A 13,045-nucleotide genomic window follows, 5' to 3' on the forward strand; every position below is an offset into this window, starting at 1 on the left:
TACCAGTCGTGTGGTCAACTTTGGGGTATTGAAAGAAGCCTTGCAATCGGGAGAGGATGGAGACTTTAAAGTGACCACCTATCAACCGAACAAGATTGTACGTTTACTCACTCATCACATCGTCAGTCGGCCCTTGGAAAAAGTCTATCAAATCGTGTACCAGAAGCGAGTGCGACTTCCCAATCATTTCACCTTACCGTATGGACACGTCGGTATTGGTCTGTATATAAAAAGGAACCCTAGGCAAGATCGATAGTTCATTGGGCCTACCAAGACCGAGCGAACAAGATGAATACTTTCAGAGAAACACAGAACAAGTTGTTTAGAAAATCACAATTCAAGTGTGAGGCTTCGGAAGTGGAATGCGATTGTGAGCCTTGCGATGGGTACGATGCTGTACGTTGTGACCTTAGCGATGCCGTAAAGCATCATGGGAACTTTAGTGTCACTACCCCTATCATGGAAAGGGATGCTGTGCGTGTCAAACCTGAGGGATGCGAAAATGATGCCGCTCGTCCTCTTGGACATTTTACTGGGTTTCGTTTTAAAGGGGAATGTTCACCTTCACGTCTACCCCCCCTACGGATGTCATCCAGCCCTGAGCAAACTCCTGCCCATGTCACTGAACCCTCATCGAAACGAACCTGTGAAAGACGAATATTCGTTCCCTGTGCGTTTGTCAGAATACTCCGACTTTGAAAATCGTCTTCAATCGTTCAAAGGAAAATGGCCTAAGTATCTGGGAGGACCAACCCCCGAAGAATTAGCCAGAGCCGGATTTTTCTACTTGGGCGAAGGAGATAAAGTCAAGTGCTTCAGTTGCGGTGTGTCACTTCATTACTGGGAACCGCAAGATTCGGCCTACGTAGAACATGCTCGATGGTCACCGAATTGTCATTACTTACCCTTAGTGGGACCTAGACATTGAAGTAACTTACCATAATCTGTTCATGGATACTTTGCTATAGAACATTCGTGCTTTGCCTGTGGAGTTGAGAGAACGCATTTACCGAGAGCTGGTCAAAATACAAGTGAAACGTAAAGAACAATTGCATCCGTTACGTCACCGGTGTTTGAACCACTGGTACCTGAAGGCTATACAAGGATTGATTCAATTGAAAGTGTTCCACTGGACAGACATTGATCAACGATCCCCTAGTTTTAAAAAGGATTGGTTTGTTATGGACGATTCTATCTACTACATCATTGTAAACGTACTGCATCGAATTCCAGAGGAAGAGTTAACGAATTACCAACATCTTGAACAAAATGTCAACTTTGTGAAAGAGGAAACTTCTGAACGAATTGTAACGTGTAGATTAGTGACTAAACGATTTAAATTCGACACTGAAGTAAAACCATGTTTGTGCAAAGAGTACATTTCTTGTGTCAGACCAAAGAGGATTTAGTATGAACTATTCATGGATACTTTGCTAGAGAACATTCGTGCCTTGCCTGTGGAGTTGAGAGAACGCATTTACCGAGAACTGATCAAAATACAAGTGAAACGCAAACGCAAAGTTATTGAACCGTTTTTAAATTATGCTCTGTTCCAAAGTATAAGAAGACTGATTATGAGTGGATATTACATCAGGCACAAAGGTAAACGAGGCTATTGGCCACCACCCAAGGATTCCAAAAACAGTGTATATACTTATGGATAATTTACAAGAGAACATTTTGGGCTTGCCTGAGGAGTTGAGAGAAAGGATTTACCGAGAACTGGTCAAAATACAAGTGAAACGTAAAGAACAGTTGTATCCGTTACGTCACCAGATCTTTAACCACTGGTTCCTGAATGGTATAAGAGGACTGATTCGTCAGAAATTTTTTCAGTGGTCAGACCTTGTTGAACACTTTCAGTTTGTGAATGATGATGAACTAGACGTTCGTAATTTTGGATACTTCGAGATTCACCTAGTGCAACGCATTGAGGAAGACGAGTTAAAGGATTACCAACATTTGTTACATGGAATCTGCTTAGAGAAAGACGAAACATCTAGACAAACTCTGACGTTTCGGTTACAGTATGTAACATTTAAATTCCCTACTGGAGAACGAACATGTTTAGTTAGAAATTACCTTTATTGCTTCCGAAACAAAGAGACTATAAAATCAAGTTGCCATGCCACGGATTATGTCACATATTATTGAACAGATTCCGTGGAAGGAACTCAATGACCATATTCAAACCGTGGATCATTACCACCGATTATTACAAGAACTGTATCCATTCAATTTGGGACGACAAGTGGTGTGTGTCTTAGTGACTTGTTTTCTGGGATTTCGTTTACCAGCCGATTCCTTGTGGACTCTTTACGATCAGTACTTACCACCTCAATGGCCTTAAATGGTCACGAAAAACTCCTTTTGCTCAAAGCCTTGCGTTTTCATCTCGATACTTCTCGACCTCAACAGGAAAAAAAGATTCGTCAACTTTTAGCTACCCAAGACGTGTATGACGATGTGTGTGTAGCTAGTGACTTACACCCCCATTGGACAGATGTCCGTGCCTGGAAAGAATGGGGTTTTGAGGCTTGGACCCAGGAAGTGGCTCGGTATGCACGAGAGTTGTTCAAGTAAAAAATTTACTTTTAAACCCGTGTTAGTGACGGTGCCAGAAGAACCCGTCACCCAGGACGGGACTGTCGTGGACAGGCCTGAAAGACCCTTTCGGGAGGACACTTATGTGACCTTACCCCCTACTATAGAACTGGTTAGAACATTACCCAAAACATGTTGTTGTACAGACACTTGTGTTTATTCCACGTTAATGGTTATCATGTGCCTTTTATCCTTGTACTTAAGCCTTTGACTTTTATGTATTTTTGTCTTTCGTATTCATGTTTGAAAAAACATTCAATAAACGTGCTCTGAAAAAAAGTATATAAACTCTTGTCTTGTTTGTTCTCGTGTCACAAGTGACATTTCTCACACCATGGCTACCTCTGCTGTCTCTGCTCCCTCTTCCTCTACTGTCAAAGTCATCGACGAACACTTAGATCGTGCCAGTTGGGAGGCTTTGTATCTTCGCCATCCCTTTAACATGCTCATTGCTGGACCTAGCGGTTCAGGCAAAACCGAATTCGTCAAACGTTTGATCGAACGTAAACATCATTTGATCGATAGGCCACCTCAGCGGATCCTGTGGTGTTACAAAGAGTGGCAATCGGCGTACAGCCTCTTGCGAGAAAGTCAAGGCGATTCCATCGTGTTTGCAGAAGGCATTCCTAAAGAAGACGACGGCATCGTCTCTGACTCCCGTCAAACCCATTTGGTAATTTTCGACGACATGTTAGGAGAAGACGAAGAAGAAATTAAACTGTGGTTCACGCGCAAAGGGCATCACCGTAATGCCAGTGTCGTTTACATCAACCAAAATTTGTTTCAACAAAGTAAAGCCCATCGCACCATCAGTCTCAATGCGCATTACGTGGTCTTGTTTAAAAGCCCTCGAGATAAATCGCAAGTGCAAGTCTTAGCCAAACAGTTAGGAACGCCTTGGCTGACTCAGGCGTACGACGATGCCACTCAAACTCCACACGCCTATTTACTCGTCGATTTGAAACCTACGACCCCCGAGGATTTGCGATTTCGTACCCACTTGTTTCACCACTGGTGCCAAGACGGAGGGCCTGTCCTGTACACGTCTCCGTCCTCGACTTCATTTCACTCCACAAAAAAATCTATAAAAACCTCAGACCCTTTTTCGTCTGTCTCACACAACGTCAACATGACGTCCCTTCAGTCGCATCTTCCCGTCAAATTGATTCGTGCCTTGTATGGTATCAGTCGAGAAAAAAATCCACAAATACGAGCTCGTGTCTTAGAAGCTAGTCTCAAAGAAGTCTTACGATGGTTCACGGTGACGGCACGTCAAATACTCCAAGGAATCATTCAGATTCCTCATCAAACCAAACGCTTTTTCGATCGAAACAAAGTCGCTTTGGTCCAACTTGCCGATCCCCGCATCGACACTCAAACCAAAAAACAAATCATTTTGAAACCTGGAGGGAGCGGTACTCTAGGAGGGGTCATCATCCGCTCTCTCTTAAGATGGGATCCTAATGCCCCCAAAGTTATCCCTAAGAAAAAAGTCCAACGAAGCCCCAAGAAGAAAAAGAAAAAGACCAGGTCCCCAAGAAGAACTTCTCCAGTGGCGGGACCCTCCTTTGACCAGACACCACCCCGGAAAGAGAAACAGAGAAAAAGTCCCCAGAAAAAGAAAAGTCCACAGATGAAAACTAGTCGCAACAGAGGCACTTCTTCTTCGGCCAGGACGCAACCTTACACTCGCAAACCACGACCTGCCACGGCAGTGACTGTGTCTCCGGCAGCCTCACGTTCATCCACTTCTCCATTAATGACACCAAGAACTGAAGAGTACTTGGAGACGTTGATCACACCAAGAACTTTTCCGTTGACGACCCCAAAAAGAACTTCCCCAGTGGCAGGACCCTCCAATCTAGTGGCAGTGGCTGCTGCTCACAAAGTACCTTCTCCCAAAATCAAAGTCCAAGAAAGATCGGGCATGTTACAAAGTTTACTGGATTTGTCCAAGCAAGAACTGGCTCGATTTAGTCCGTTACGTACCCCTGCACGACGTGTCATGCCGTTCCTCAAACTAATACGACGTAAAGACAATCAGTGGCGACGCGTTCCAGTATAAAAATGACCTGTGACCAAGTCGGGGGTATCAGTGCTTTTTGGTGCTCCTGAAGACTCAAAGATGTCACCCTCCAGAAAACCCCAAGGAAAGAAAAGAAAAGGACTACCACCACGTTTAGTCAAACATGGGGACATGTTATCTGTCCTGTCCAAAGCTTCTCCACCTCTACGAAAAAAAACTCATTCAATCGGCCTCCAAAGAGGTCATCTATACCGTGTGCGAATGTTGTTTGAACGTTTTGAAAGGCACGATCCCTTTGTCCAAACACCAGAAACAATGCTTAAGCAAGCATCGTCACGTTCTTCGCCAAATGGTTCAAAAGAAAATTCCCATTCGTCAAAAAAAGAAGATGTTGGTCCAACGTGGAGGCATTTTACCTCTCTTGTTAGGCCCCATACTGAAAGGAGTCTTGGGAACCATGTTGGGAGGACTGGTGGGAGCAAGATAAAAACGCCTTCGGAAGTTCCAAGATCTCAGAATCGACCCCTGACAACCCCATGGAAGGACGAAAACTAGCTTTAGTGCCTTACAAACGATGGATGGAATACCATCGGTGGCAAGAACAACGCACCCCGCATTTACCTCCCAATCCCCATTTGAGCGAGATGTCCCAGTTACAACACGAATTGCAGTCCTTGATGGATCGCCAAGATTTGTCCGAAACAGAAAAATCGCAAAAGTACGGTCAACTTTTGCAACGACTGCAACTCTTTCACCAGAAAGCTTCAGACGAAACAGCTCTACCCACTCTGAAAGATTTTAAGACCTTGATGAAAAGTCCAGCACCATCACCAGTACCAGTACCAGTCCCAGCACAACCAGTGACCAAGAGAGAAAAAGGAAAAGAAGAAGAAGAAGAAGAAGGGTTTCAAACTCCACCAGAAAAAGTACGCAAGTTAACAACACCACCTACCTCCAGAATTGGATGGATTAAAAAGATGATGGCCACCCCTTCTTCATCACAAGAGAAAAAGAAAGTGAAGACAGAAGTGAAACAAGAACCGATATCCCCCGCTCAGACATCCTCCTCTTCGACACCTATTGCCGGTCGCACACGCAAAGCATTGCAATCCAAGAAAATACCCCAAGAGAAAAAGAGTAGCATCCTCCAAGAGTGGGTGCCTTATTAACACACCAACACAAAAAATAAAAAATGGAAAAAGTCTTAGCCAGCATTTACTATGATCCCTCCCATCCTCCAGGTTACGCAGGAGTTCAAAAATTGTATCGTGCTGCCAAAACGCGACTGAAAAGTCTCCGTTTACCTCAAGTGCAACGATGGTTACAAGAACAAGCTACCTACACTTTACACAAACCCATTCGACGCAAGTTTGCCAGAAGTCGCACCCGAGTGGAAGGCATCGATCATCAATGGCAAGCCGATTTAGCCGATGTCTCTCATTTGGCCAGCTACAATCGTGGCTACAAATATTTGTTTTGTGTCATCGACGTCTTTTCCAAATTTGCCTGGGTCGTACCCTTGACTTCCAAATCCAGCAGTGAGTTAGTGCGAGCCCTGCAACGGGTGTTGAAACAAAGCGGTCGTCACCCTCTTCGATGGCAAACGGACAAAGGCACCGAATTTCTGAACCAAGCTTTCCAAAAAGAATTAAAGAAACGTGACATTCATTTTTTTACCACCGAGAATCCCGAAACCAAAGCCAGCATCGTGGAACGTTTTCAACGCACTTTGAAAGAACGCATGTGGAAATATTTTACGCATCACCACACTCTGAAGTACATCGACATCTTACCGCACCTGGTGCAAGCGTACAACCAATCTTACCATCGAAGCATCGGACGTGCCCCGCAAGACGTGACTCCCGAGAACGAAGTGCTGGTGTTTGAGCGTCTGTTTGGTACGTCCCCGACGAGGGCTGTCCCCAAGAAAAGTGGAGAGTTGGCCGTAGGAGATTGGGTGCGCATTGGCAAAACCAAACGCACTTTCGACAAAGGTTACTTACCTAACTGGACGACCGAATTGTTTCGCGTCACTGGACGAGTGCATGGCCGTCATCCTGCCGTCTATAAATTGGAAGACATGAAAGGAGAAGTGCTCAAAGGAACGTTTTATTTGCCTGAGTTACAACGTGTGACCAAAAAAGAAGACGACGTGTACGACATCGAAAGCATTCTCGAACGCAGAACCCGTAAAGTAGGCAAACGACGTGTCAAAGAAGTCAAAGTACGTTGGAAAGGATATCCACCCAGTTTTGATTCTTGGATCGACGCTTCGCAAGTCATCGACTATAAAAAGAAGTGACCATCATGCCTTTTCACACAGACGCAGCTACGTCGACCACTCCTCCTTCACCTAGTTCTTCTTTGCAAGATTTACAAAAACAACCCTTGTGGGTGTGGTGTGGAGAACGTGTGCTTAAAACGCAAATCGTCTTTTTCTGCCAAATCTTCGTGGTGTATTGTGTCATCGGGGCAGCCATCGCCAATTTGAGTTTGCAACAAGGAGACAAACAATTGTGGACCATTTTATTGAGCAGTTGCATCGGTTACCTGCTTCCCAATCCCTCCCTAAAATTCTCCTCGAACGGGAACCTTGTGTCCAGTGCCAGTGCCAGTCACCACTCCAACCACAACCAGAACCCCATTTTGGGCGGAGACACGCCTCTGACATCCAGTAATAACCCCTCGGACAGCCACAGAACTCTGGAATTATGAGTCACCAAAACCAATTTTACTTAACCTTACCCAGTGACAGTTCCATGGAGGTGTTTCCCACAACACGTTGTGCTGTTACACGGCCAAATTACCTCAGGCCATCCCCTTAGATCACGAAGCTCATTGGGAAGTGGCTTTAGTGGAAATGATTCACCCAACACAAATCAAAAACATCACTGAAACTCAAAACACTTTTGACGTCGAAATTTTGGACTCAGCACTGCAGCAAACCATGACGGGCAGTCCTCAACATAACTCACATCTTGCAAAGGAGCTATTACCCCGCTATTACTCCTCCTCTTTTCGTTTATCACTTTAAAATTAATTCAGGCCATTATTTTAGTGGTCAACATCTGGTGGAAGCCATCGCTGACAAATTCTATGCAACCTTTGACAAGGTTCTGACCAATGCAAAAAAACGTGTCACCATCGAGTACCACAAACTGTCTCACCGTCTACTCATCAAATTTGATAGTGATGAAAAAAGTATACGTATTAAATTTTGCCCTGGATTGTATGACATTTTCGGTGGAGACCTCAATATGGTCACGGATAAGCTGACCCAAAAAATTGAGAGAGCAAAGATTGACAACGACATGCATTTTGCAAGGTATTTTCGTTACCCGGTAGAACTGAACCAGGGACTGAATTTGATCTTCGTGTACTCCGATGTGGTGGAGTACAACGTGGTGGGACACACCTCCGTACCATTACTGCGTGTCATTCCTTTCAAAGTAAATTCTGCCACGGCCACTGACGAGGAAGGTGGGAACACTTACCACGTCCACCGCGAATTTGTCCATCCTCATTATTTACCCGTCAGCAAGTCTTATTTGGACACGGTCAACATTGCTATAAAAGGAGATCTGGGACAAAATATTCCATTCACCAAAGGAAAAGTCACGGTGAAACTCCATTTTAGAAAACGGTTTTCTCACGACTCGTAAGTCATGTATCCAGTGTACCGAGGGGTTGCACGACAGCGAGGACACGGTTTAGGAGATATGTTAAAATCGGCCTTTCGTTCGGTGGCCCCAGTGTTGAAACCGATGGTGACACGCGGATTGCACGCCTTGAAAGATGCGGCACTGACGCAAAGCAAAGAATTTCTCCAAAATGTCATCATCGACAAACAAAACCCTAAAGAAGCCTTCATGAGGGCAGGCAAAAATGTCTTGCTGCAAACAGGCAAAGACCTTTTGGACCCACGAGACACACCTATAAATGCCCTGCACGCTACCGAGTCAGGCATTCAGCAAGGACAAGGCAGAAAGAGACGACGAAGAAAACAACCTTTCACCAGACTTCAAGCTAGAAAGGCCAAGATAAGAAGAACCGTTCGAGACTTAGACGTTTTCGATTATTGAGAAAGAACAGAACAAAATGATGCACAGAGAATCTTGCGCTTGTTCCAAAACGGAACTGGACCTGTTTGCCATGCCCCCCCCCCACCATGATGACGATGCAAGAATCCCAGTGGGTGGAATTTCACCCCGTCTCCTCATTGAACGATTCCGCTCCCATCGAGTTTGAAATCAAGGGACAACCCGAAGATTACATCGATCTGAATAGCAGTTACTTGTACTTGAAAGTCAAAGTTCTAGATAAGGATAATGGTGCAGTAGCAGACACTGAGAATATAGCTCCCGTCAACAATTTCATGCATTCCTTGTTCAGCTCAGTGGACTTGTACTTGAATAACAAACTAGTCAGCAGTAGCATGAATACTTACCCTTACCGTGCCTACCTGGAAAATCTCTTGACGTACGGAATAGATGCCAAGAACACTCATCTCAATGCTTGTGTGCTATGGGAACCTGACGAAGCGAAGGAGTTTGACACATCAAAAAAAGACAATGACGGCTTTGTGGAAAGACGAAGCAAAATCACAAATGAAAAGAGTTTAGAACTGATGGATCGTTTGCATTTGGACATGTGGTTGCAAGAGAAATATTTGCTGAACGGTGTCAATGTTCGCCTGAGACTGAATCGTAGCAGCGCCGCTTTCCATTTGTTGGCTGATGCTGATGCTACTACTGGTGGCAATCCTAAAAGCAAAATCGAGGAGGCCAAACTCTACGTACGACGCGTGGAAGTGTTACCTAAAGTGGGAAACGACATCAGTCAGACGTTGAGCAGAACGACTGCCAAGTATCCCATACGACGCGTGGAAGTGAAAACGTTCACCATTCCTGCTGGACAGCATTCCATGATCGAAGATCATCTGTTTCAAGGACAGTTACCCAAGCGTTTAATCCTTGGTATGGTCCTGAATTCAGCCTTCAACGGAGCCTTCCATCAAAATCCTTTCAACTTTCAACACTTCGACGTGAAGAAAATCGAAGTCAGTCGCGATGGCAAGACCTTGTGTACCAGACCTTTCGAACCTGACTTTAGTGACACGAAGATGAATTACTTGAGATCGTACTTGTCCTTGTACGAAGCTACCGGCCAGTTAGGAACCAACACCAGTCACGGCATTACGTACGACGATTACGCAGGAGGCTATGCTTTGTGGCTTTCGATTTCACTCCAGACCAAGGCAGCGATGAGGGACATTTCCACCCTATTAAATCTGGCCAGATTCGTGTGAAACGTCAGTTTAAAGATGCACTGCCAGCGACAGTGAACGTCATCCTGTATGCAGAATTCGATAGTACCATAGAAATCAACAGTTTGAGAGAAGTCATTCTAGATTATTAGAAGCCATGGAAGACTGTTATCCCTCTTTACAAAGTGGAGAAACGTTGGAGATGGAATGTGAGGAGACCGTGGAAGGAGAAGAATCTCAAGACAAAGACGAAGACGTTGTCATGATGAAGTCGAGATGGCCAGAACAAGAAGCCCATTTAATCTGCTGTTGTGCCAAACACTTGGCCGAAAAAATGACGGAATTGATCAAGAAAGAGTGTTATGGATGTCAAAACGATCATCCCAGTCAAATTCAACACGATAAATGCCTGATGTTGAGTCAAGAAGAAAAATTGGACGAGTATCTGGACGAAGCTTGGAGTCTCATCTCGGACGAAGACGTGTTGCATCAGTGGTATAAAGACTTGCGTGAACATTCTTGTCCACCATTAACCACTCAAGAGATCCATCGTATCGAAGCTCTCCTGAATCAGAGTGAGGAGACGAAACGAAGAAACGGTTATTTGTCAGACATTTTCAAGCAAAAAGTCAGGATCGAATTGATGACTTATTATTACCTGTGAAGAAGAAAAAAACACATACACACAAATCAATGGATACCTGGGAACTTTATTACCTTTTGAACCACAGTTCGTATACGGCTTCTTGGAATCCTGTCGTCTGTGCTAAAGATGAACTCCCTCATCGCAAACCTCAAGACCATCTAGCTTATGTGATCAACACGGACGACAGTCATCTCCCAGGAACCCACTGGGTAGCCGTCTACTTTCCTCAAGAAGGATGTGTGGAATATTTTGATTCGTACGGATTGCCCCCTTTGGAAGACGATATCATCGACTTTATGAGAAGAAATGCTCAGACCACCCGATTCAATAATGTGAAATTACAAGGCACAGATTCCTTGGTGTGTGGACAATATTGTGTGTATTTTCTGCATCATCGCAGCCTGGGCTATTCCTTAGAACATTTAGTGACTCATTTTGATCCTCGTTCTTCTTCTAGAAATGATGTGAAAGTAGATCGACGTTTTTGTGACCATTATGCTTATCTTTTGTCTCAAGCTAGGAAACGTAGTGTCCATCAATGGCCTAATGACTTCCAACAGTGGAAATCACAATTTCATTCACAACGTTGTCAGCCCTGTTTAAAGTAGACTGTGAATTGAAAAAATGTTTGTCATTTTTGAAAAAAATGTTTGATGTTATAATGTTGGATTATTGTTAAAATATGTTAGAGTTGTTGTTGGTTAGTGTTAAGTGATTTTTGAATAAAAAATGTTGTGTTTTGAAAAAAAAATGCCTTTGTCTTTTGTTTAGCTATAAGAATGTTTGATTGATGCTCTTTAATTTCTTACTATCCCTCTCATGACACTCATTGAACGTTGCGACTCGAAAACCGTGGAGGGGATGTTTTCCTTCACGTCCGCTCTTTGACTTTAAGAACCGGGGTTGTTTCCAGTCTAACCATCCATTGTCGACTCATCCTCCTACGAAGATGTGCTCCAAACTAGCTAAGCTAAACGAAGCCTACGTGAATTTGCATAGGGTCAGACACAGTCTGATACCGAAGCCAGAAGAGATAGAGAATGTGAGAATGTTAAAAGTCACTGAAGACCTGATAGAAGAGCTCTTCAGAGAAGAAGTGAACAGGGAGAAAGAAGAATGGACAGAGAAGTACAGACTTCAGAGACAGCAGCAACAGCAACAACAACAACAACAGCAGCAGCAGCAGCAGCAGCAGCAACCTGAACCTGACAGAGGCTTTGTCGATTGTCGTATCGACACCAAAGAGTTCTTCTTCTCTTTCCGAAGAAGCAGACCTATCGCCAGAAAGTCTGTCCTCAGAGGACATCGCATTCTTAGAAACTAAAAAAGATTGCCATAGCAAACAAAAAAAACAGCCCTTTTCAGGGCTACCCCAATACTCTAGAAAAGAAATAACCATCAATTTGCCAATGTGTGTAGGTAGAGTAGTGTGAATATAAACACTAACTCTTTTTTAATAGTGTGAGGGTATGTGTTTGTGTATAGGATTGTGTGTTTGTAAGTGCTCACGTAGGTTGGTGTGGATAATAGATTAAAATGATGTCTTTTTTTGGTGTTTGAGGAGTAGATTTAGGGTTAGATTGGATTGCTTTGCGTATGTGAATAGTCTATTGAAGTGATTAATAACAAAAAATGTTTAGAATAGGAATGGGTAGCATAAAAAGTGAGTGAGTGTTTCTTTTAGGTCCGCGCGTTGTTTTTTTTTTTTGGTCATGATCTAGGTAAGATCAATTTTATGTTTTTAGGGGATGTTTTCCATCACGTCCGCGCTTTTAGTATAAATTGAAACTCGCTCGGCAGTCTAGCTACCCTTGTTGATTGATCAACACCACCAGAAGAATGAACACCGGAATTGTGAAACTGCTAGAACTCCAGATGCACCTGGAATATGCCAGGCGCATAGTAAATGAACTATCCGCGGAAGCCATAGTAGAAGAGGCAAGAATAAAGAAGGAAGAGGAGGAGAGAAGAGAGAGGGAAGAGGAAGAAAAGAAAATAGGAGGGAGGATGACTTACAAGATACCAGAGACAGAGGATTGGGGTGCTGAAGCCAATCATCCCGCCTCTGCACTCCCAAGAAGAAAGGTGAAAGGAGACTGGGGAAGAAGATGCGTGTGTGGCGCCAGGCCAGGAAGGTGCCATCATTAGATAGGTGCATCTGGAGTTCAAAAAAAAAACAACAGCCCTTTTCAGGGCTACCCAATACTCTAGAAAAGAAATAACCATCAATTTGCCAATGTGTGTAGGTAGAGTAGTGTGAATATAAACACTGACTCTTTTTTATAGTGAGGGTATGTGTTTGTGTGTTTGTGTTTGTAAGAGCTCAGGTATGTTTGTGTCAATAGTAGATTATGGGTTTCTTTATTGTTTCTTAGCGTATGTGGAGAGTATAGTTTGGGTTTTATTATATGAAATGAGAAAGTAGGGGATGTTTTCCTTCACGTCCGCGCGTTGTTTGGTCATGATCTAGGTAAGATCATTTTTTATGTCTTGGGGGGATGTT

This window comes from Sinohyriopsis cumingii, chromosome 16 (assembly GCF_028554795.1).
Source record: "Sinohyriopsis cumingii isolate HCF-2022 chromosome 16, ASM2855479v2, whole genome shotgun sequence".
In the NCBI taxonomy this organism is placed as follows: Eukaryota; Metazoa; Mollusca; class Bivalvia; order Unionida; family Unionidae; genus Sinohyriopsis; species Sinohyriopsis cumingii.